Raw genomic sequence first — 26,592 nt, forward strand, 5'->3', positions numbered from 1 at the left:
CTCCTGAACGACACTTTGCAAAGTGGCGAGCGCGGTTTAAATCGTGGGTCCGGGACCTCTAAGATGTGCGACGTAATGCTGACGCATTTCTTTCGCATTTACCGCTAAACGGCCACACTGATTTTGTCTATTTATTTGCGTTCCAGCGCAGCGCTCGAAATTCTCTAGCCGAGAATGTGAACTTATGTACTATACACCTACGATTCCCATTGTGGCGCTGAAAAAAATTGTAGCGCCGGATTTCACCTGTAGTCGTCTCATTTCCTGTGCGTAACGTTATTGTGACGTCATGGATTTGAAAGTATCGTTCTCGTATTTAGCGCGTCTTGGTGCAGATGGAGTTCTTGTAACTCCTATAGGCGGAGGACATCTTCGGCCCCTTCTGAATGCCAAAGTAGTCCTTCGTACCGATAAACAGTTAACTAGGCCCATGTCGCGGCCGCCAAAATACATGACGTCACAGCGAGATGGTGCAGGGACTTTGGCGTGGCGTCGCCGCCAACCCTCTGACGTTTTTCTTTCTTTCTTTTTTTTTTATTGGAGTGCTCCGCTCAAAGTAAGAGAGGTTCCTTTGCTATTGCAGCAACGTAATTTACTAATACAGCTTAAGTTTTCTTAAGAATTATGTCCTTCACTAAGTACCGACTATGGGGCAGCATTAGTTATGTTCTCAGAGAAGCGTAAGCGCCCTTACCGTGGCCGCCTCGCCCTTTGCAGACGCACGAGGTAAAGACGTCCCCGCATTTATCGTGAATAGCCGAGACCACAGCTTCATATTTCGATACTTTATTATTACCTATATTTTTCTTTGTTTCTGTGGACTCCAGCTAACTCGCATTATACTTACCTGTATACTTACCTGTGATACCGCTGTCCAAACTACCGCGCTCACACGCTTTTTGATGCTACACGCTTCACCTGGCAAAGCCTCCAACTCTCTATACTCTTCGATACTCGCACCTCACAGGCTCTTGTGATTCACGGCGTTCGCAAGTGCTAAGGTAATATTTCTTGGCACGATTCTGGTAGGGGCTTACTGGCAACGGCTCCGACGCCACTAAACGTTCAGCGTCCGCACTCTCGTTTTTTACGCGCAAGAATAACTTCTTTTTTCTTCACATGCACGCTTATTTATTTGTTATATTTTTTTTTTTGGAGCAGTAGCTGGCGCGCCGCTCCGCAGATGCCTCGCATTCAGGTTAGGGAACAATTTACCCGCACGTCGCCAAGAGCATTCCGGTCGAGAGACCAAAGTGTCGAAGCCAGCAGCGGCGTCCTTGGCTCCAAACTGATCGAAGCCGTGCTCGCGGAAGCGCTGATCGCGTTTTCTTTTTTTTTTTTTTTTGAGCTCCTGCACACCACAGTACACAGGAAGAACGCTGGCGGCAGGTCGTCTCCAAACCCCCCTCAGCCTACCTCACCGAATCCTGGAGTATGCGCCCCAGGATCGCGGAACCGCAGTTCGAACCAGAAGCCTCCCTCCGCCGTTCCCAGAAAAAATGCTCACGTATAACCTCGTCTCTCTCACTCTCTCTCACCTTCATCGTATACGGGAGAGGGAGCGCGCGAACCGAAGTTTGGACCACGGCTGAGCGAACGGGCCGCTTCGGCTAATAGCTCGTTAAAGGCACATTCGGGCCGCTTTGGCCTTCGCGCGCATGTGTGCGTACACGCCTCGCTCGTGTGTGCGGGCTTACGTGCGCCTGGCCAGGACTGCCTAATGGCCGCCTTTAATTAGCCTATTACGAACTCCTGGCCGCGCGAATAGGCCCCTCTTGTGCGATGCGACCCGGCTCTAAATGGCTCGCGCGTCGACTCTCTGGCCTTTTTCCGCCCTCTCACAAATCGCTCGTGTAAACACGGCCTCGACGAACCACCCTCCTCCTCATCCTCTTCCTTTCCCTCTCGCCCCCTCTCCCCTTTCATCCTCTCCTCGCATTCCGTTTGGCCTCGGCCATACGAAGTCTCGCCCTCCGCCTCCCAGCTTCATCTCCGGCTGTGGATTACGCGCAGCGGTGTTGCATTACGAGGTATCGGCGCGGTGCCTGAACGCGTCATCGATACTCTCTCACCGGTGCCCTTGACTGTCGGCGCCGTGAGCCCGTGGTTCGTCGGTTCGGTATTGATACCAGCCGCCACATCTGGGTCTCCTTGAGCCGAAAACGGCTTCGGTTTCCGAAACACCAGTCGCCGCGTCTGTAACGCCGGGCATGAGCTACTCACTAGAGGGGTAAAACGTTTGTGACTTGGAGGTATCGCGCTTATTTGTTTTGTTAACATCACTGTTTGCCCCCCCCCCCCCCCCTTTTTTTTTTTCTTCTTTTTGTCGTAGTCAGAGAATATAGCGGGAGGCGAAGACAGGAAGATGAACCAGATTGATATCTGGCTGGTCACAGTGAGCTCGGAGAACAGGGGCAATGACTTGACAGATTAGAGAATAGGGAGAGAAAAAGAAGTGCGCATAAATACAAGACAGAGGGCAAAAACTCGTAGCATATATCACGCAGTCCTCAAAAACCACGAGAACGTGTTTTGGAGCCATTCCTGCAACTGTCACTCTGGACCAGTGTACCCCGATTGTCTACTCCGACGAGCGAGAATTTTGCAGTCCAGCCCATTTAATGTCCCGTCTGCCTTGAACTCTTGCGCTCGACGACCACGTCGTTAAGGGCTGTATGGTGTCGTGTTGGTGATCCTGTGTAGGAGGAAGTATCACATACATCTGACCTTTGACTCGTCATATTTTGTACACTTTTTTTAACACGTGTGTCGCGCTTCCCGCGCGCCCTGTCGTCCATCAAAGTGATCGAACACGTTTGGAAACGGGGCCACTTCGTGCGAAACGCGGTTCGTGCTTGAAACACAGCCGTGCAGACCTTCACCATGCGTCGTCGCCCCCTAAAATAAACGAGCGTACACTGCAGCAGTCTGCAACGTGCGCATCGTATGTCAGCGGCAATGTCGAAAGAGAGAGAGAAAAGAAAATACCGTTCGAAGGTTGCTCGGCGGAGCCGTTTAGTGCAGAGTACAGGGGCCGACCTGTTGAGTGTAGAGGATCGCGTGTGTATTCGGACTTTGGAGTTTTGCGAAACTTCGGCTCGGTCAAGCTTGCCGGAGCTCTGACGCAGCATAAGGGCTCGGGAGCAATTGCGTACGCCTTCGTACATCGCGTCTGCGTGCCAGAGACGATATACGAGGCGTTCTTTGTTCGCTGGTTTTCAGAACCGAAGGTCGAAGCAGGGAATGCTTTCCGTTGAGAATAGCATCGATTGGGGATATTTTTGTGAAGACATTTTAACCACAACATTCCGGTCAACGTTGTGTTTTTCTTTCTTTTTTCCGTATGAACTTTTGTTACGTAGGAGAGTACAGTGGGTAGTTATAGTAACTTGGGTCAATGGCACAGCGGAGATTATATCTACTTGAGACCCTTTGTATAGTTAGCATTGACCATCTTCTTCGATCCCTTTCAGTATAAACCAGGAGGAGATTCACGGTAAATATCCATCTCGGGAATGCATTCAGATTCGTGGGAAACTGAACGGGAGTAATTTAATTATATTCCTATTTAGATTTCGAGAAAATTGGCGTGATTTGATAAGAGACGACGAAAGCACACGCCGCGCGCACGCTTTTAGTACCGCGACATAATATGAATATGAAGTATAAACATCAACATGCCACCCCTTCACACATGTTTACGACTTAATCGCTGTATTTAAGCGTGAAATAATGATATTTACTATAATAAACCTGACGAGATGGTTGCTTTCTCCGAGTAAATATAGAACTATAGCTCTCGGCGTTTAACCGAGGCTACTTAAACAAGAACAAAGAACCGGTTTTTTCACTTTCGTAGCATACCATTCGGAAATAATAGCCGATTTGAAAAGCGATTGTGTCTCAGAGCTTCTTTCGCATCTCATAAGGACATACAGTGGGAACCATTGTGAAAGAGAACGCATGGCCGAATTGTTTCTGCTTATTTTGCTTAAGAGGAGGGGCAGTGCAAAACAAGGAACACTTCAACGACCAATACGTCAATCGGGGCATGACCAGGTGCCGTCAAAGCGCCTCTACTCTCGGATTCGTCTCCCACGGTATATAGACGTATATACGTCCTTGTTATAGTACGCTTCCGCCAAGATGAATCTTTGTAATGACTGATTTTCGTCTTACGACTCAGTCATTCCCGAGCCGTCAGCGATCACACAGCGGTCCACGGTGGAACCGAGGTTGGTCTGGATGGCGGCTAAAAATTGAAAACCTGCGAACCCTGGCGCGCGCAGCAGCACATATGCACCAAACCACCGGCGGCGCGAAGCGCAGCCACCGACGCAACTCGGCAACCTGCTCCATAGACGGCTCACTTTGTGCTTCCTCTTAATACCCCTCTTTCTTTCCCTCTATCTCTCTTCTTTCTTCCGTTCTTCATACTTTTTCTATTTTTTTTTCTCGAAGGCCCGCCGACGCGACGTCGTGTTCTGTTCCGCGAACAACACATGGCGAGGCATCCCGCCGCTCGGCGCGGAGTCCAAATCTCGCAGCTGAAACTCGACACGTCCGCGCCGCCTGCTCAAGTTTTCATTTCTGTTTATTTTCCCGTCTTTCATCTTTGTTTCCAGGCGGCCAGCGAAAGGAAAGAGATGAGAAAGAGTGAATGAGAAAGAGCGAACGGAAGAGCGCGCTCGACCGCGCTTTTCTCGTTTTACAAAACGCCGAAGGGAGGGCGAGGCGGTGGCGTCGTCCCATGCTCGACGACGAGCCGGCCAGCATGCGTGCTGTGCGAGCAAAAAGAAAGAGCATAAGAGGAAAAAAGAAAGGCGAGTCGCGGTGTGTACCGCGCTTGCTTTCGTGCGTCTGGAACGAGAGAACGGTGCGTCCTTGTTCTGCAATTGGATCCCTCCGGCTCCGTCACTCGATATCGCCGGCATGCGGGCATCCAACGACTCGGTCCACGGAACGACGCGAGGAAGCCCGCCGGTAAGGGGGCGGGCGAGGAGGACGTAGGCCTAAAGGAACCAAGCAGTAAAGAAAGTGAAAAAGAAAAGAGAGAGAGAGAGAGAGAGAAATATGCGTAGCCTCGTTTCACAGCGCGTGCGACGAGCGAGTGTGTGTAGGCAGCCTCTCAGCAGGTTTATCCCGCACAGGGATGGCGCTGCTTTCGAAACGAACGCCTGTTGATATGACTTTCTTCTTGTTTCTCTTACATCTATCTATCTACATCCCGCATTCTGTTGTACACTCTCGGAAACCTGATTCCGCGCGCCGCTGGATCCGAGGTTTGAGCGCGCGTAACGTTTTGAATTTCGCGCTGCCGCGGGCCTGCCGCCGTAAACTTTGGGGTCTAAAACGTCGTTGTATGGGGAAGGAATAAATAGGTGTAACTGGAAACCGCAAGTGTTGTGGAAGGGCGAATCAGGAACAGATGGAAGCTAAGAGCTTTTTGCACGCTGGGGTTTGCTGTGAAAGCTGGGAGGAGGTACACCTCCTCCCAGAGGAGGCAGAGGCTATATGACGAGGACCCGCATCGAATCGCCGGCGAGCACTCGGCGAGTACCGGAGGAAAAGACTACTTGTTGATGCTGAGGAACGAGAAAGCTGGTTGCGCGTATACGTATGTATATGTGCAACCGAGTCGGTTATCGCTGCTTACAGTGCTGATTGCGTTAACGAGTGACCGTGGTCGGGCTAGCTGCTGCAACCTACTTATTTGTCGCGGCGAAACATCAGTGTGTTGTGTTTTGCTGTGTGTGCGTAAGTGTGTGTGCAGCGATTGCTTTATCAGCAGTAACTTTCGGACGCGGCAGTATAATACAAGTCGTGCATCGAGCGGCTTGTACAGCCACGCGGAGCTCCACAAGTTCCTTGTTTTTATCTTTTTCTTTTAATTCCCGATAAAGTTATTTTCTCCTCCTCCTCCACAAGGTGTATGCTCTTCGCAATTGACCCGTGGATAAGAGCCAGAAGAATGCGCGTCACAAAAATATCTACAGCTTCCCAAGCATATCGCGCCAAGCAACGGGCACCGTGCAACACACCTTCGGCGGCGAGCGTGCACTGAGAATCGCGACCGCGAATCGCCTAGGGAGCGTACAGAGCAGGTGTTGAGCGGCCCGGGCCGTTCCTCGGCTACCCGTGGACGGCGCGCTACGGGACGCATGCTCCGGAACGCGGCATGTCGGCCAGTGCAGCTCGCAAAGTCCGGCCGGCAAGCTGCAGCCGACAAGGCGGGCGAGCAGGCATATCGTGATTCTAAGCCCCGCTGCACATGCAAGCTCGATCGAGGCTTTGGCGAGGGGTTACGGCGATTGAGTAGTTCGTGATCTTCTCCATCGCGCTGATCGGAGCGGAGTGGGTGGGGTGAGTGTCTGGCTTGAGGGGAGGTGCAGGAGGTATACCGCGCCCGTATTCGGGTGGTCCCCCCCCTCTTGCTTTCTCGCCTTTCTATCCGAGTTCCTTTCCTTGCTGAGCTGTTGCTGCAAGCCCGACGTCGTGACGGTCGTGCGCGACCCTCGCCGTGAACCTTGCCGCCAGAGGGCGTGACCCCGCCTCGGGCGGGCCTGCCTCGTTCCTGCGCGGGCCGGATCCTGTCGCTAGCTAGCTCCGGGGCTCTGTGGTTCGGCGCCTGTTGTTAGCTCGGCGTCGGGGAATGCCTCGTATTACTGCGTTGGACAGGGGCCCGTGTATTTGCGTACCTACGCTGAACGTTCTTGGCAGGCAGGACTTTGGTTCGGTGGTAGCTGCAGCAGCTGGTCCTGCTGCCGCTTGCATGTGGCCTTTTTGCTGGCGTTTGAGTTTTCTTTTATGGCGGGGTTTCACGTTAGTAGTATTTGTTTTCTGGTTAGATTTTTACGCAGTTGTTGTTGACGCGTTCCGCTCCGTGTACAAGAAACAAGAGGAATGCACCGGAAACACCGGCTTCCTTTCTCCGCAGAAGTGGTGTTTTTGAATTTCGGCGTGACGCGGCTGTACGTTGCCGGACTTCGGCAGACAGCCGCCATTTTAAGCCATGTTCCAGTCCTGACGTATAGACGGCTAAGAGGAAAAGTGCTCCGAGAAGACAGCATCGAAGTCTCCGATTATGCAAGCTACTCGCTGTCTAGGCAATAAACGACATAGGCGAGGAATATACGAGAAGGATCTCCGGGATGGAGTGGAGCCAAGTGAGCGTCGTCAACCGCGCTTGCGATCATCTCGAATCTTGAACAGCGCAATGCTTGTAGTACAAGGACACAAGAAGTGGACGCACGCAGCGCTGTCAGCGTACAACGTTATCAACTTACGATGTTGAAGGTCCATAGACCTGGCGTCAAACCTGAAGCGGGAGTGCTGTTCAGGTGAGAGGGTGTCATCCTCGGGAAACGAATATTTCTGAGAGCGGTGTGCGCGATCCGTCAAACTGCAGAGCTTTGTCAGTGACATCTTATCCTCAAATAAAACGTGAGAAGCATAATCGACTTTTTTTTAACACGAAAGTGTTTTATGCCGGGGTCCACCAAGACTTCACTGACGTATTTCCGTCACGGAAATTTCCGTCACGGAAATGTGACGTATTTCCGTCACGGAAATACGTCAGTGACGTATTTCCTTGACGTATTTCCGTGACGTATTTCCGTCACGGAAATACGTCAGCTTACAATGTACACGAACATAATACAAAGAAAGAAACCAGAAGAAAAAGTTCCACAAACATGCAAAATTTGGAAATCGAACCCACGACCTCTCGGTCCGCGACGATAGATCACCGAGCGTTTAACCCATTGCGCCACAAACGCATTTGCAGAGAGCTACACAGACGCGCCTTATATATCTAACACTCCTCCGTGTACCCGCGCTCTTGCTCGGGGCGGTGCCGCCGCCTACGAGCAGAAAAGAGAAGTACTGCATTATGACACTAACGCGCACCGACAGTGAACGCTTCGGTGGTCTCAGCACTACGACGCCTCGATGCCAGCATTCGAAGGGACGCTGGCATCAAGAAGCACTACCAACGCCACCTAGGTGGCGTTCACCGTACTCAGCACAGCGGAGCGTGGCCTCCGCAATTAGCTCTGAAAATGTTTCTGAAGTTGATCGCGGAGGCTGCAATTACGACGCGCTGTACGCGCTGATTTGACTCGGTGACGATTCAGTTACGTGCTTTGTCTTGCGCGTTGTATTAGTGTGTCAGTTACGTGCTTCGTCTTTCGCGTTGTGCTAGCGTGTGCAGCGTAGTGCAGCTTCCATATGCACGACGGTTGCTCATGGTCATCGACGTTGGTAGTCGTGATGGAGGAGACGTGCCACCAGGCGTCAGCGTGGGTGCATCAACGCCTAAGGGCGCTTTAGCTACAAAACACCAATAGACATTATATATCAATGTGCAATAAACATTACACTACTTCTGTGAAGACACGTTTCACTTTCGTGTTCTATACCGATTCCTATATAAGAGGGATCAACCACATTTTTTATTGCGATAGCAATTATATGGACACTCAAAAGCAGATTTCTGCCGTCGGCGTCGCCGTCGCCGTCGGCGTCGCCGTCGCCGTGAGGTTCCGTATGACGTCATTTGGAGATGAAATCGTCGCCGCGCGCCGAACGCTGTATGTGCGAGTGAAAGGGCGCGAGGGGCGCGTCTTTCACGGGGAGTGAACGCACGGCGGAGAACAAACGCGCGTTCTGCGCCGTGCTCGCTTAAGGGCTGCAGAAGTAGGCGTCTCTTTTCTCCTTTACAATCACCATATATGTAGAGCAAACGCGCCTTCTTCGGACGCGCGAGAGGCCGTGGGGGAGGGGGAGGGAAGGGAGGCGACGTTTAGCTGCGGCACCAAGTGCCTATTTATATCAGAGGCTCCAGCAACAGTCACCAACGCCGCACGCATTTTGAGCTAACGCGGGCAAAACGCCGATGGCGTCGACAACAGTTCTGCGTGTTGTTGCTACCAAAGCCGCTCACCTTACTTCGTATGACATTGCTGTGTTGCTATCGCATTCATTGCTTCGCCCTTAGGGCGAAACTGTGACATTTTTTACCTATACAAGGTTCTTTCAAGAGAATTACTTGCTGGAATATCTCGGCTTGGCTATGGCCGGTATCCGAAGTGGGATGCCAGGAGGTGAACGCTTCCAAGTGTGTTCCGGGCGTGTTCATGTTTCTATACGTATAGATCGACTTGCACAGCAAATGGCCTACTTAGACGAGTTACACAGATTTGCTGGCTGGAATGCGTTAAAGTACGCCATTTGGCTTGCAATAAGGAACGCTACAAAGAAAAGATAATAATAACAGCGTCTGAGGCTACTTGCATCTATGAGCACCTGCTTGCATCTGAGGATACTTCCACGGTATGCTAAAAGGAACAAGCAATGCTGCGCAATTTGGCCCATCCACCATTAACGCGAATAAATAGGCAGTGTATGCGCATTCTAGCCAATGATATTCCTCGCAGCATGGTGTATGCTACTACAGGGGACAAACTTTTACGTACTTTTTTCAGCTGGCATATGTACCTCTGTAATTTACCTTTTGTTTTCTAGGGGCAACTTTGCGTTGTCTTGAAGGATGAAGCAGCTAGCTGTTTGTTTGTGCTTTGTGAAAAAAAAAAAGGCAAAAGCTGCGATAACATTCTCGTATGCCTGGCATTCGTGTGCTATTCATATATCTTGGCCCTGCTTCTTTTCGCTTTCAGTTCAACGGCCTCGCAACTACATAAACATACGTGATACAAGACGCGGCATCGAAGAGAAGTATATATCTCGAGGGTGCATACGCGTTCAGAGTTCATGTAGTTGTCTTGTGTAGATTGGGAAGTTGTTTTCGTACAACAGTTGTCCGTCAGCTCTGTTTGCATTAAAGGAGATATGTGATGCGGGCCTTTCAGTTCTGCGCTTATGAAATGCGGGGGCCTGCCTATGCGCGAAGCAAATGACGACAGCTCGGGCATCTGTTGGTAAGGAGCTCCGCTGAAAACCATCAGTCCAACCCGCATCTTCCAGCCTCTCCACGTCTCTCTCGATTAATGTCGTCGAAAGAATTCTCGGCCCTGTGTCCGTCCTCGAACAAATAAAGCGAGACAGGGGGAACAGGCTCGCGTCGTGTGTTCATCACCGCGGAAAGCCCCGGCTCTGGCGTGCATTCACCTGGCCTTTCCAGGGGCGTGCGCCTCCACATCTGTGGAAAAGACTTCAACCATGCAGCTTATCATCTCCGCTCGAGTTTAATTTTTCACTCTTTTTAGTTATAGATCAGGCGTTAGGTAGGTGGCCCGTGAACCGGCCTCTCTCTGCGTACGCTTGACAAGTGTCTTCGTTTCTTTCTTCCTTGCTTTCTTTCTTGGCTGCTGGTGTTAGCGCTTTCTTTTTTTTTTTTTTGTATGTTCACTCGTCATCACAGGCAAGATATGCAAAAGCCGTCAAGCGTGCACGAAGAGTGTTTCTCTCGTTCCACTGTTCTCGCATGTTCTGTATTCGTCATCATTTCCTGCTCTTTTACTCGCTCGCCCGCCCCCACCCTGCAGGCCTCGCCGCCATCTAACAAAACTTGTGCTTTTCGTGGCGAACGTACCTCATTTTCTTTCCTTTTTTTTTCTCTTACTTTACTAACGTAGACACCTTCGTTTCCTGTATCCTGCGTATATACAGCCGTAAAGCAAAGCGTCCGGAGGCATCGCTCCGTTTGTGCGAAGCTGTGCTCAACGCCCGTGTCGCCCCGTCGTTGTCATCGTCTCTTACTCCGCCGCCTTTCTCTCCTCTTTTTTTTTAATTTATTTACTATTTTCTTTTTACTCGGATGGGTGGGGCGCGCTCAACCTGTCTCCGCTTGCGTGTGTGTGTGTCTGACCGGACGGGCGCTACGAACCGAGCTCGTAGCCGGCGCTAACGGCCGCAGCAGCGAGTGAGCTAGCGACGCAGTGGAGACGCAGTTCCGCCCAGCCAGTTCAACAGCCGCCTCCTGAAAAGACTCGACGAAACGAAGGCAGCGCGCTATAGCCGTGACGGCCTTTCTCTCTCGCTATAGCGTATATACTCATCTTTGCTACGCTTACTGGCTGGCTGCTGCTGTTGCTGCTGCTGATACAGCTCGTAACGCGCGCAATCGTCCCGTAGCCCGCCACGCGCCCGGGCGGGTTCATGACTCTTTGTAACGCCCTGCTGACTCGCGACGAGCGTTTTCTTCCTCAAATGTGCGCCCGTCGAGGCGTACAGCGTTGGAAGGCCAGTTTTTGTGCATTGGACTCGCCGAGCCGTGATCTCTGCTGGTATCTGTATGCGATCCTCACACCGTGTTGAGGGTGAAGTGGCACAGCGTGCATGTGTCGACGACCGAAAGCATTCGGTGAAGGCGCGGATCCTATACAACATCTATATCACAGCCAAAAGGCCGAACGTTCACTTAGAATATGCATGTAGAAAAGGCCGTATGAGGTTGCGCTTCTAAGCTATATGAATTCTGGTTTCCCTAAAAAGGAAACTCCCAGGAGTAAAAGCAAAGTTTCGATGGCTGCCGCTTGGCAGCACCATCCTATGGTGCTCGAGTTGCCTCGTCTGTTTTTTCGCCTGTCGTTCAGGCAGCAACCTATATGAGGAGCTCGCCCCAGATACTACATCATACTATATAGGCCAGTTGCAGTCGCCCTGTCTTCGTGAACTTTTTCACGTAACTGTGCGGTCAATTCCGTGCTGATTTGGAGATCTACTGCATAGAGTGTGCGGAATTTTTTTCCTAGCAAGTACAGCAGGCAGGGGATGCTGGAAAATTGTCCTACTCTGAGCCTGCACCGTGTGAAGCGAATTTAGCGACGTGCGGATGCCGCCACGTTATTGATGCACTGGTCAAACGAAAAGCGATGATGCACGTTCTGAAATTATACTTCCTGAATTCCAGGCAAAGTGAGCGCGGAAATTTTTTTTTTCTATAATAACGCAGACCAGGCACGATAGCTATGATACAGCTTGCGTGAGCCAGTAAAAAAATCGAGATCGCGAAAATGCGCGTGTCCACCAGAGCGGCTTGTCCACATGCATACTTGATGTAGTACATCACGTTATGTCCGAGTCACGACATCGGATCGCGGAAACGCGGCATGCTGAAGAAACACGGTAGTCCTACACTGTAAACTACACCGTAAACTAAAAGGGTGTAAATCTGTCTATTTAACTCGCACCCTTACACCCTCGCGGGTGGTGTTAGTGTGTGAGTTACGCCCTTTGGCACCTTTCAGGATGCAAATTAGTTTACAGTGAATGCGTAGCCGTTCCACTGTATTTCAGGGTGCACATTAGTTTACAGTGAACGCGTAGCCCTTCCACTGTATTACTCCGCGCGAGAGCGGATGACATGCGGTTAGAAACGCTTCTCAGAAGTGACGTGTCTAACCTTGAACTGACCTAGCTTTCAGCGGCAAAATTCGACAGCCGCTGACACATTCCGCCGCGTCGCGTGTCAGGAGTGTCGTCACCGCGACGAGGTGAGGCTGCAGGCGGCGGCGGCGGCCTGGCCCGTTTCATACACGCGTTCCGGTCCTGCGTTGCGTAAATAAAAAGAATAACAATAAAATAGTAGATTCATGGGACGTGCGTGTGTCAGCCATGACGGGATTTCCGGCCCCCGTCCTGTAGTATACGCGTAATATCCCGCCGGGGTATACGTACGTACCAATGCCCCTATTGTTCGCAGCCCTCGAACTGCGACCGACCTTCTTTTCTTTTCTTTTCTTTCTTTCTTTCTTTCTTTCTTTCTTTCTTTCTTTCTTTCTTTCTTTCTTCTTTCTTTCTTTCTTTCTTTCTTTCTTTCTTTCTATCATGGTATTCACTGCACCAGTAGTATTCTCTTCTATTTTTTACTCCATCTCGCGAAATCCGCGCAATGTGGCGAAAGCTGTAGGTGGATCGCGTCGGCCAACCAGAATCAAGAACCAGACCAGGAGCCCTGCTATATCTAGTACAGTGTATACCCCTGCAGTGTCCACCCGATGATGATGATAATTGTTAACGGCACCCCCCTTTGAATCGTGGTAGTGACGAAACATAACCTAACCTGCATGCGAGGTATATTTACGTGCCAAGCTACTTACGTATAAGCTACTTACATGTCGTAAGAAAGCACTTAACCTATCTCTACTTTATCTCTCGCTGTTCCTGTAAGGGTTCTGTTTTTATCTCCTCCCTACGCTCGGGCGACGCTGACTAAGTGGAAGCATCGCGGGAGGATTAGTAGCGCACTTTGGGCAACCCTTCTCCGAAGCACGCAGTCCGCCTTCGGTTACTGATTGGCTGCGAGACGAGGCATTAGCTACATATCCTTCGTTGCATGGTACAGGCGAGGCGAAGCACGTGGGCTTTTTCTTTTTCTTTCTTTTTATTCTTGCGTGACACTTTTCCTACGCATTCTTCTGAGTCTCGTTTGCCCCCCGAACGCCGCAGAGGAGTCTATCGCCCTCGCGCACGTCAACAAAGGGAAGGAAGATTGTGTCCACCTTTCTTGGCATTCGCGACTTATTTCTTTTAAGGCTCTATCTTGCTTAGCGGCTCTCTCTTTGTCGTGCTCTAGCTACGCCTTGTGCCTCTCGCGTTGAAAACGTTGTGACGCTTGCCGCTCGCTCGCTACTGCGTTGTGTGCATGGAGGAATTGTTGCGTGTGTCGCTCGTTGTTCTGTTTATTTTTGTCTTTTTTTGTGTGTGTTTCGCTTGGCTCTGGTGTGTACGGTCCGGTGTCTTTGGCGTCTCTATTCAGATGGCCGGACTGCTTATTGAACGCGCCGGCTGACTCCCGCTGTTCTGTTTGTTTATTGTCTTTTATATAACTCGTAAAGGGACCATGCTCTGCTTTTCGGCATTGCCTTTGTGGAAGTCTGGAGACGAACGTGACCTTCCATGCACAAACAAAACCGGCGCACAATACGCACTTTCTCTGTGAGTTGCTTATTTTTTCTTTTTTTTTTCTTTTTTGCTAGAGGGGTTCGCATATCGAAGTTCAAAGGCAGACGATGCAAAGTCTGACTTTGTTTAGTGGCAACGGGAGAAACGTGGAAGGTTTTTGGCTCCCTGGAAAGTGGCATATTTCGCTGTTGGGGCAGTTTAATAAAACAACAAACGGTTACTTACTTCTTTTCGGCGACCGAGGTTATGAACCGGTACGAGCTGCGACTGTGGAAGCGATCTGACTAAGCGTTTAACAAATCACATCTGAGAAAGAAATAAAAAGAGAAAGAGACAGACTTGGCAACCTGACTGCGAAAAGCAGTTCTACTGAGATGTACTCTTTTTTTTTTTTTTTGAGGGCGACTGGCCTGTGTGAACACCTTTGACTTGCTCAGGCCCTCCGCGTGCGTGCGCGAGCTCACCGCGCTCTCCCTCTCTCCCTTTCTCCCCCTCTCTCTCATCTTTCTATTCCATCTTTCCCATCCCCAAGAGTAGGGTAGCCAACCAGACGGTTAACATACCTGCCTTCTCTCCTCCTCCTCCTAGATGGCCTAGCAACCCGAGTTATACTTGTACATTTCCGTGTCCGAAAAGTAACTATGCAGCAAGAAAATAAACAAAAATATAATAATTGTGAATGACATCGCAGTGTCACGTGCGATTTGATGGCGCAAGACCTATAGTTCGTCGTGTAACGTTGGGGTGCGTTTAAAATACGGTGTGTACGAACGCAATTTCCTCAAAGACTGCAGGATCAACAGACAGCCATTACCCAGCGTATTGCAAAGATCACAGATAACTCCAGCACCCATTCACCGAGTGTTTAACTATACGCGACGTCGTGTGCAGACATGTCTTGAAGTTGGTGGTGGACATTTTCAGCACGTCCTGTAGTGATCATTGCACTGAACTTCAAATTACAGTTACTTTTCGCACACCTAGTACAACCGAACGAATGATTACATAAGAAATGCCCAACATTGGTCTACACTTTGAACGCCGTTGTGCACTGCTCAGCAACTATTGCCACTTGGTGCCCCTGCAAGCAGGAAAATTCGTCCTAAGCGGCGGTTCGGGTTATTGCGCAGTGTGAAGTTTGGAACCAGACGCCAACCACTGAGCTACCGAGAAACGTCGGAGCTTGCTAGTCTGTGCGGTGCGTTGTGCGTCACGCGGACTTTAAGAGCGGTGGCGCCAGTACACGTATTTCGGAGGCTGGAGTAGGCAATGCTTGAGTTTAAGAAGACGACATCGCGTGTGAAGGTGGTGTTTACTGTAGAGAAGGGGATATATGAGATGTGAAAGACGGGGAGGTTATCGAAGGTAGGTATCCAGTTTGCTGTCCTGTGCTGGGGAAATGTTAAAGGGAGACAGAAGGACAACTAAGAAAAGTACAGAGAGAGAGAGAGAGAGATGCAGGGATAGAGAAAGAGAGATTGAGAGGGGGGAGTAAAAACCTGTTGCGGCCACCGTAAATGAATTCACAGCCGTTGAAATTGCCGAAATCTGCGGATATTTCTTTTTTACAGTGAAGCTGTTAACGGCTCAGTCTCCTATGGTGTCCGCGTGTAGAAAAAAAAAACTCTCATTGGTCGTATGCTGTATGTGCGAGTGAAAGCGCGCGAGGGACGCACGCTTTCACGGCGAGCGATCGCACGGCGGAGAGAAAACGCGACTTCTTCCATCGCGCAAAAGGCCCTGGGGGGACGGGTGGGAGGGAAGTAGGGAGGGGAGCAGCACCAGCAACGCGCAGAACTGTTGACGGCGGCGGCGTTTTGCCCGCGTTCGCACCGAACGCGCGCGGCATTGGTGACGTGCTTCTGAAGAACGTGACAACCTTTGCCGTACACCCTATGGCGGTGTACCATAGCGACCATAAGGCCACGGTCCCTGTGGTCACTAAATAAATGAAAGCCACCTGATCATATATATTTATCATTCTTTAATAGTTCAAATAACTAATCACACCATCACATCTTAATAGTCATAATTGGAAATACATAATTCCCACCATAATACAGCTTCGCTGGTCTTCCTTCTCCACCCCAATCGAAGGGCTGACAGTTTTTTTTTTTTTTTTGCTTATGGATGAGAGGGGCATGTTCGCACTGTTTTGATGCTACGAATATTATTTGGAGCTTAGCCTTTCTTCTTGTCTACATTTCTTAGGCTCAAATACGACTCCAAATGATGGTACACGGGGGTGCCTGCTATCGTCTGCTCGTTACTTGTGTGTCCGTGTGTACTATGTATGAGTGTATCCTTTCATGCATCGCCCGGAGTATATAGCGTTTTAGACGTTTGGTCAGGCAAACATCTACAGCACTCATTAAGAAATGTATCTCTCTCGACTACGGTCTACATTCCATTGCTCGCCAGTGACCGCAGTGTCAGTCAACCGGAACAGATAGCACGGTGACTATCAAGCAATGTTCGAAAAAAATTAAAAAAATAAGCTGTGCTACGTCTTGTTTACAGAGCTTCACCTCAGTGAAGTCGGGAGGAGCATTGTGTGCTAAGCCTGCATCATTCTCAGTGGATCGCTCTTCTACAAGAACAATTTCGACCGAGATGGCTCGACAAAGATGTATTTTGGACGGCAACGTAAATGTAGGCTCCATAATTCAGCGTACGAACACACAGAGATGAGGAGAGAAAAGCCATCATCATTGGAGTGATCTGTAGGCTGCTGATCGACGTAATATGCGCGCAACCACCCAGTCCTTTAAGAGTGCGCGTATCCAAGTTTAACGCCGGGTTTCGAGTTCTAATGCTCCCCGGGTGCTTCGCACGAATGGCCGCATAGGATTCAAGAGCGCATCTCCTTCGAGTCACACAAGGGCCACGCAGGTCATCATATCGCTCGTCGTCCTGACCGTATAGCTTGAATTGCGCGCCGGAAGAAACAATGAGCCAAGTTATTTTTTGACGTTCTGTAGAGCCCCAAAAGAAATGGGGGGGGGGGGGGGGGGGGGGGGGTCAGGGGGCGGTCTGGGGAGGCGAAGCAAACTGCCGCCCTCTCTTGCACCGTCGTGGGTCTACTATATAGTCGAGGCCCTTATTGCGAGCCGTACAAATGTCGTTCAATTACGCGGCGCAGACAGCCTGTGCTTGCGCGCGCGTCCGGCGGAATATCACTGTACTCCGCCTAACTGAATCTGCGCGCTGATACCCCGCTCCGAATGAGGTCCTGAGAAATGTGCGGTTATGTAGCGAACCCCCCCCCCCCCCCCTCTCATCCGAACATCCTAGTACGAGCAACTCTCGAACGCGCATTTTCGGGGCGAAGCTGATAGAGAGCGAAGCTATGTGAATAAGAAGCAAACGGCAAACGGACGCCGCAATGCCGTTACGCTCGGCGCCGCATTTGGGGATGGTGGCTATGTGCTCGAGCGTCTGCGAGAGCGCAACGACCGCGGCTCGACAGCATCTGAGGAAGAGAAGCAGGCTGATGGCACCCAGAGCTCCGCGCTCGCGTTCTGGCAAATCACAGCGGTGCCCATTGACTCGTGGCAGGGGGATAAAGGCGCTGACTTCGTCGAGCCTCGGGCTGGAATGGGTGGGGGGTACGTCTGGCTGTTACTTTCGTCGCAATAATCAAGCTCAACTCTCTCGACCACTGATCTAGCGCGCTGAGGGGGAGGGCGGGAGGCGTTCGCTTCCCGAGCGCCCCCCCCCCCCCCCCCCCCCCTAGCCCTATATACTGCTTTTGTTGTTGCAATCTCCCTCTACGCTAGTACCGGGGCTGGCCACGCGCCTGTCGTAGGTCTGGTGCATTGCGGGGAAAGCGCGTGCGCGCGCGGTCGGCATTTGCGTTAAGGGTTTAAGAGAGTAAAGAGGGAGGAGGGTGGTAGGGAGGGGGAGAGTCTGGGGAACGGTGATTTCTAAGTGTGCCTTCGGTCCTCGTAGTAATTTCCCGTTCTAGAACCCGATGACGACGGTCGAAACAGGAGATTACAGTTTGGATTGCAGTTTGGTTTCTCTACAGATTTCGTTGGACGGGAGAGGGTTGGCGTGGTGCGGTGGTTCTGGTTGTTGTCGTACTTACTAGCAGTGGTGGAGAGGGGGGGACGGCGGCGCCAACGCATGAACTCGACAAATTGCTAGCGGGCGCCGATGCCAGGAGCAACGGCGGAAGTTTGAGAGGAGTGGGAGCCCGATGACGGCACGCTCCCGCACGACAGTACTATTACACGACGCGGGTACGCGCACCCCCAGAAAGAAAGGCACCCGGTGCCTCGTCCCACGTTTCCGTGGGCTCCGTGCGCGTGCCTCAATAAGACAAAAGCCGTTCGTGAGACGCGGATAGTACGATGGGAATGCGCGTGTTGAAAGATGAAGGGGAAAAAATTAGAAGGAAGCGAAGCAATCAGAAGCAGGGCACAGGAAGCCAACCACCGTGTATGGTCGAGCGCAGGGCAACGATCGCAATTTGAACGGTGGAATCGCGGATGACTGCGGTGCTCGGGCGCGTGCGCGCCCGCGCCCTTCTCAGTTGTGCACTCACGGATTAGCCGCAGCAGAGGGTAACCGCCGTCCAGCGACTGCACTTGCCAGACCCGATATCTCTCTCCTCTCTCTTTATATCTCTCGTTTGCTCTTCTCCAATTCTCGCCTCCCTTTCACTCTCACGGTGATCTCTATTTGGCGCCCGATTTTGTGCTCGCGTCGTGATCTTGCAGCGGAGAAGAGGTTGGGGAGGGGGAGGGAGTGGGACGGTGTACATAGAGAACTGCGTGCCAGAGAGAGAGAGAGAGAAGCAGCGAGTAAGCAGGAACAACACGCTCGTCTTGTTCGAATGATAGCTCCCCTCCTCCTCCCACCCCCTTGCCCCTCAAAAGGCGCTGCTCGTCGACCGGTGAATGTCGGGGCACTGTGGCTGTATCATGCGCGCTTCGCACGAGCGGCTACGCCAGCAGCAGCAGGGGCAGCAACAGGGGGAGGCGAAGATCCAGGGGCGGTAATTTTCCTCAGAAAAAAAAAAGGGGGGGGGGGGGGCGGACGAATTTCGAAGCGTGGAGCCTGGCCGAGGCGTAGGGGGGTGGTTGCCTTTTCTAAATTCGTGATTGCGCACCCTGACGGAGGCACGTTTTGTTCACGGGCCACGCGTACCGAGTTCTGGTCCCTTTCTCTCTCTCCACGTCTCCACCTCGTCCTCGTAGCTTTATCCTTTCCCGTCGCGCGCGCGAGCAGACAGGCGAAGCTGTTCCTTTCTCCCTGCACGACAACATCCTTCACTTCTTGTTTCCATTTCTTTCTTTCTCTCCTTCTCCTCAGAAACGCGAGGGAAGGAGGAGAGAGGGAAGAGCTTCGAACGCGTGATCGGGACACGCCCTGTCACGTTTCTCAACCCCCCAACCCCCTACCGCCCTCCGCAACGCTGCGTCCGTCGGGGGAGCTGGTTCTTACACCGGCGCTGACGGCAGCGGGGCTGGCCATGCGGGCGCAACGGCGGATAGGAGGTGGGTGGGTTGGAAGGCGAGGTTTAGCTCCCTTGCCCGCATTTCGTCTTTGTAAGGCGCTCATTTTTGAAGGAGGCGATCTGTATCTGCGCATTCGTGCCACCGCCGCCGTGATTCCGCGACGTGTAACGGAAGCTCTCTTTCTCTGTACTTATTTTGCTTTCCGCTCTTCACCCTTTCCAACTTTATACTCTCCCCTTGTGTGTCGTGCATGCGCCGCTTCTGTACTGGGTTTAGATAAAAGCGTGCAGTACCCGCTGCGATGGCTCAATGGCTTTCAGAATTCGCGACCTATAGCTGATCGGGTGACTTACAATGCTGCATAGTTCTCTTCGGTGTTGTGCTGCTGAGCGCGAGGTCGCCGGTTCGACTGTCTGCAACGGCGGAAGTACTTCGATGTAGGGGGAACGCGAAATCGAACGTACAATGAGATTTCGATGAAAATTATAGAACGACATGTGGTCAACTCAAGGTGGAGACCACGCATACGACATGTATTAGCGTTTGGGCGTACATCTGGAAGTGCGCAATCGTCCAATTGTTTCCTCCTATTGTTACATACTTTTTTGCTTCATCATTCTGGCTTGTGAAGTACCTCTCCGTATTATGGCTAACATTTATGGCTCTCGAAAAAAAAATTCTTGCCAAATTGTACTCTGCATTTTCACTACTTACTTGCGTGGTGATAGCGCTTTATGGTTTATTTAAGCGATCACTTATGGTATGTGTCTTCTTACCTGTTCATGTGAACTGCTCTAACCTGCATGCTTCTTCAATAAGGGCCCAGTTTCATTCTTAATTGTGTCTGCTTTTCTTCTTCTCTCTTCCACACATTCTCTCTAACCAGAACATTCACCCGCTACGCTTTCCAAAGAGTATAGTAACAGCAGCATCGAAGATAAACATTATCGCAAACCCGTTCCCAGGAGCGAACAGCTTTCAGAATTCGCGCCTTATAGCTGATCGGCTGACTTACAATGCTGCATAGTTTTCTTTTCACGAAGCTAGGGGAACGCCTAATCCTGGCCTCACCTTCTCCCACCACGCGAGGAGGAAAAAGGGCGAGTGGGCTGTGGAGAGTGAATGAATTACGATCGGTCGAGGTGTACACCACCTCAGCGGCCGAACAAAGCGGCGGCCAGTTCGTGACGTGCCCCGCCGAAGGAGATGAGGGAATGCCGGTCGCTCGTTTTCGAGCGGACTCGCTCGCGTTCCATGTTCCGTCAAACTCTGAGCACCTCGCCCCCCCCCCCCCCCCCCCGGCCTTCGTACCTCTCCGCCCGCCCCTCCTCCCCCCACCTCTGACGTGAGCATTTGGTCGTTCCTCGGCAGCCGGACGCGCGCGTTCTTGGATGGCAGATCGTGAGCGTGACCGGATCGATCGAAGAACACCACCTCTACGGTCGCGAGCTGTTGCCGATACAGGCGGCTTTCTTTTTTGCCTGGCCGGCCTCGGCGTCCTTGTAGGATTTTTTTCGTTGTTGTTGTTGTTGTTGGCACGGCGAGGTGTGAATTGTCGTTCGACGACGGGCCTTTTGTGTAGCCTTAACGTACACCGGCGTATCGCAATGACGCAGCAAAGGCAGAGACGTCGGTTAGCAGCAAATTGAGAGAGAGAGAGAGAGAGAAGTAGTGGTAGGGAGGCTAACCATTACCGTGCTTGGTTGGCTACCCAGCATTTGAGCGGAAGGAGACAAGTAAATGCGATAAGCAAAGCTACTAAAAAAGATAGAAAAAGAATAAGAAAGATGCCGTCAGTGTGAACACACTCGAATAGCAATGTTCATTGACAGTCACAGGCGGTCGCACGCATCCTTCGAAAGGCGTTCAAAAATTTACCATCAGAGTTATGCGTTTCGTTTTAAGACGGTAGGGTTAAAGCTGGTGTATTGTTCGAGGTTTCGTAAGGTAGAAACATTGAAAGGAGGATCATACTAGTTAAGAAGCATGTGCACTAGCGCTAAAAAACGCATGTATAGTGCGCTATTTTATATGCGCGAGAATAACAAACAGACTACAGACAACCTTCTCAATCAGCCGAGGCTTCACCGGCTAGCTAACACGTAAAGATGGTTATGTAGGTCCAAACTACTGAAGGAACTTCGACGAGCAAGGAAAGACAGGCACAAAAAGAGAAAATGAACATAAACGCATCTCTTACGTTGTTTGAGTGTTCCTACTTTTACTGGCGTCTTCTTGCGGCAGTTTGTTTAAGATGAACTCACTGTCTGAGGATAAGGTTAGCGCCCGAACTCGTTTGCCATGCCAGCCTCTGCGTCAGGTTCTATTTGTCTTTCCCGCAGAGCATCAACAGCGAGGTTTGGGAGGGGGGGGGGGGGGGGGGGGCGTTTGCTTGCATCGGACACTTTCGCAAGTCCTACGAAACTGGCTCCTGCAAGCGCGCTAGGTTGCAGAGTTGGTAGGTAAGGAGGTGAAGACCGCTTTGCAGGAGACGTTGTTTTGCGCTGTCTGGCCGTCTGGGCTAGAAGTAGAGAATGAGATTCGTTGTGATTTCTTTCTTTCTTTCTTTCTTTCTTTCTTTCTTTCTTTCTTTCTTTCTTTCTTTCTTTCTTTCTTTCTTGTTATAATCAAGGTAACTAGACCAGGACAGCCGTTAACGTGCGATAACTCGGTAAGACGCAAGGTACGTGACCGAGCAAGTGCGTTGGTACGCTGTTGCCCAGAGTTGCTTGGCGAGACTGGCCGCGAATCTGCCATGATCAACTAGGCGCACGAAATGTTTCAAAAGAATATACGCACTCTTGCTCGTCTGGAGAGGTCCCTACGCAAGGGCACCTCACAGAATTAACAGAGCAAACGCACAACTGCTCTCCGCAAAACGCAAATTTAACCTGACGGTCAAGATTTCGAAAGTAATAGCAGAGCGCGCGGCGGTTGGCCAGGAGGCTTGCCGGAGACGGAGACCACGGGAATGTCCCCAGGCAGTTCAAAGAGCGATCACAACGGGGCCGGTCGGCGCTCGGTCGGCGCTCGGTCGGCATTACTTTGGTTATACTAGGAGAGTGCCAGCAAACTTTAAAATAGAAAAAAATTGAGAAGCAGACATAGACAAAGGGACAGGAAGGTGGCTGGTTGCTTTGTCTATGTCGGTTTCTCGATTTTCTTTCTATTTTCAAGTTTGCTGGCATTCTCCTAGTATAACCAAAGTAATGCCGACCGTGTACCATGTACCATCTAGCCCAGCAAGCCACTCTCATTACTTTGGTTAGATTTTTTCTTCCTATCTATCTTTATTTTATTTTTTTTAGGAACGTGGTTGGCGTGAGAAAATGGTGGTCAGGGTTAGCTTGGTCATGTGCTAAATGTGCGAATGGATAAGACATTCAGGAGAACGATGGAAAAGAACATTTTATATAATTTAGAAAGGCAGGAACACCTGTAACATCAACTTAATGACGGTTGCTACTATCGGATACTTTCTTTCGTAAAAAAAAAAATGGTGCCAAAGCCAGTGACGACCGGGCGTCGGCTGCACTTTGAATTTACCCTATACTGCTTGTGTGACGTCGTAGTCTGCGGCACCGTCAGGCAGAGTGTCCGGTAAATGGTTATTCATCTAAGGAGTTATGCAAAGTCTAAAGTTAGGTTACGTTAGTTTGTAAAACTTTACTCTAAGAGCAGGACAAAAATGCTGAAAGATACCGTGCAACCGGGGGCCTAACAAGATGCCATCTCTGTTGCCGTTGTTCGGGTCTAAAGTTAAAGGGTGTAATTTCGAAATTTACGAATCTACCGCTAATAAGTGTTTCTTTCTTTTTTATGTGAAGAGGTTGAGATTATCAATAGAATAGTCTAAAAGTCTAGTTTAATTTTCTCCGAAATGTTGAATAATCCGCGTCATAACTTGCGTATACTTGCAAAGTGCAAAATCCAGCTCGCTGAAGTAGCAGTGCTTAGCGCAACTCTGGGCAACCCGTTTGCCGTAAACGAAGAAAAAAAAAACGAGTTATCGTTTCTTGCTTTATTTCGTGTCACTAGTTTTCAAGCCATGGATCTCCCTACGATCTGGCTCAAAAACCTTCTCAAGTTTTCATTCATCTCGTGCCCTGGTTCGCGATAGTTGAGAACAAGATTCACAACCGCGTCGGTTACGTTCTTGACCGTACTAATTATACCTTAGCCGAGATTTACGTTAACGCAACTTCTTTAAAAAAATGTGGTTGATCCCTCTTATATAGGAATCGGTATAGAACACGAAAGTGAAACGTGTCTTCACAGAAGTAGTGTAATGTTTATTGCACATTGATATATAATGTCTATTGGTGTTTTGTGGCTAAAGCGCCCTTAGGCGTTGATGCACCCACGCTGACGCCTGGTGGCACGTCTCCTCCATCACGACTACCAACGTCGATGACCATGAGCAACCGTCGTGCATATGGAAGCTGCACTACGCTGCACACGCTAGCACAACGCGAAAGACGAAGCACGTAACTGACACACTAATACAACGCGCAAGACAAAGCACGTAAATGAATCGTCACCGAGTCAAATCAGCGCGTACAGCGCGTCGTAATTGCAGCCTCCGCGATCAACTTCAGAAACATTTTCAGAGCTAATTGCGGAGGCCACGCTCCGCTGTGCTGAGTACGGTGAACGCCACCTAGGTGGCGTTGGTAGTGCTTCTTGATGCCAGCGTCCCTTCGAATGCTGGCATCGAGGCGTCGTAGTGCTGAGACGACCGAAGCGTTCACTGTCGGTGCGCGTTAGTGTCATAATGCAGTACTTCTCTTTTCTGCTCGTAGGCGGCGGCACCGCCCCGAGCAAGAGCGCGGGTACACGGAGGAGTGTTAGATATATAAGGCGCGTCTGTGTAGCTCTCCGCAAATGCGTTTGTGGCGCAATGGGTTAAACGCTCGGTGATCTATCGTCGCGGACCGAGAGGTCGTGGGTTCGATTTCCAAATTTTGCATGTTTGTGGAACTTTTTCTTCTGGTTTCTTTCTTTGTATTATGTTCGTGTACATTGTAAGCTGACGTATTTCCGTGACGGAAATACGTCAGTGAAGTCTTGGTGGACCCCGGCATAAAACACTTTCGTGTTAAAAAATGCACGACACCCTCTTCCAACCTAACCCCTCGCCACGTTCGCAGCCACCCAAAAAAAAAAAACTTTCGGCCGTTTTGCGCGCGAAGCACGTCACCACGCACGGTCATGGTCGACCGTGTGACTTTCACACTGCAGAGTCTCACGCGAACGTGTACATCGCACGCCAGAAGGTGCAATCGTGGAATACGTGTTCGAGCGCACACACAAACACACACACACACACACGCGCTCGCAGGCTCGCATATATACGCAACCGCGTATGCCGAGAACTTTGGCATATAGCCGCGCACGCTATCGCCGACACAAACACTCATCTTCCAACGCGAAGACCAAAACAGAACGAACGAACCAACGAAAGAAAGAAAGGAGGAAAGAAACAAAGAAACACACAAAAAAAAAAACACCAACAAGAGCCAGCCAAGAAAATAATCAAGCTTCTTCGAGTATTCACTGGGAGCCGAAGGAAGAGTCCTGCGACTGCATTAACGCTAGCGGCGCGGTGATTACTCCAGCAGTCCGCGAGGAAATAGCGAGAACAAGGAATGGAAGAAGAAGAAAGATTGCATTTTTTTTCTCCCTTTCTTACCTTGAGAGCTGGGAAGTGTTGTTCTTCCACGTATACGTAGCACGCGCGAGGTTGCGATGGTAGACATGGTACACAAGCGAAGAACGAGGTTGGTGTACTTATTATTTTTTTCGGGCTCTTCGCTATAGCCGATATCGTTCTCTCCTCTCGCTCGAGCAAGCGGCCGTTGACGTGAGGCGTGCTATTCCTTGGTATAGAGTTGGGGGTGAGAGGTTGGAGGGGGGGGGGGGGGGGGGGTTGAACGTACTCCGAACACGCCACTCGATAGCCACGGAGCTATCCGGTGCCGGCGTAGTACGTGTCTAGGGGGCCAGTTGCACCTCTCGCGGTGCGGGCGCGTGTGCGCGGTAAGGAAGGCAGTGGTGCGGCCGAGTTTGCTTACGACTTCAATCGAACGCACTTAACAAATTGGAACTTGCACCGCCATCCTCCTCGGTTCTTTATCTTTTTTTCCCCAGCGTTCTCGTGCAAGGAGGATGTCTTTTCTTTTTCTTTTCTTTTTCTTTCTGATTCTTGCTGTTGATTCGTGGACTCCGTCTTGCCGATTCCGTTCACTGCAGCGAAAGCTACGAATTGTGACGGCCAGCAGGGAATTATAAGCGTCTAAATAACTATCGTTATGACATTGTCCTCAACGAATGAATGTCCTGAAGTATGAATGACATTGTCTGGGATAGTTTGGTGCACAGTTATTCAAAACGATTTTTAGCCTGGAAACACTGGACGAAGAAGGAACAAGAACACTTCTTTCCTTGTATGCAAGTTCTTTGTTAATTTGTCAAGCGCTTTCGCGCTGAAGTCATTTTGACTAACTCACAAACTGTGCTAATTGTCAATGAGACAAAGAAACGAATGCGCACTGGTTCTGCCATTCGAGCAACAGTCATTGGGTCATACGCACGAATTCAAAAGTGCGCAGGTCAGACAAGCCACAACCCGTAACATAAGCGCTGCCTGCTGAAAATATATGCGTACACGTGTCTTTGCCGGCTTCTAACGCTCGTTGAAAGTCCGCGCTAGTGTGGGTACCATTCATTGTCCTGTATATCGCTGATCAACATTCTCTGGCCGCGTACCATCGCTACCGAAACCGCTTTGTTAAACCCGACAAATGTGATGGGGCTCGCCCGTTGTGGTCCACTAATCCTTCCGTGATCGCATCAGCTAAGCTGGTGTCACTGAAAAAGTTGATTAGCGGTGTACAACCAGTTAGCCGCTAATCCAAGCTCCCGTTACATGGTTGGCTGACACGAACCGCAGCTTTCTTCGCATTGCACGGATTTCGGCTGAAACGGAATATACAGCAGTGCCGGCCTTTCGAACGTTCGGCGTCTCTTCTTTGCCTTCGTCGTTTACGCTGTTTTTTTTTTTTTTTTGGGGGGGGGGGGGGGGGGGGGCGCTGCTGAAGGATGGGGAGGGTGGAGGGACGGAAAGGCAGGCGCGTGCCTGAGGTGAAGAACAATGCTTCTAGACGGCGCTGTAAAGAACGCAACACTACAAAAGAAAACGGCGTCGACCTCGCAATCGAGGAAGCCAGCGTTGAGGATAGAAAGGAAAGAAAGCCAGGGA

The sequence above is a fragment of the Dermacentor silvarum genome, chromosome 8, assembly GCF_013339745.2.
Source record: "Dermacentor silvarum isolate Dsil-2018 chromosome 8, BIME_Dsil_1.4, whole genome shotgun sequence".
Classification (NCBI taxonomy): Eukaryota; Metazoa; Arthropoda; class Arachnida; order Ixodida; family Ixodidae; genus Dermacentor; species Dermacentor silvarum.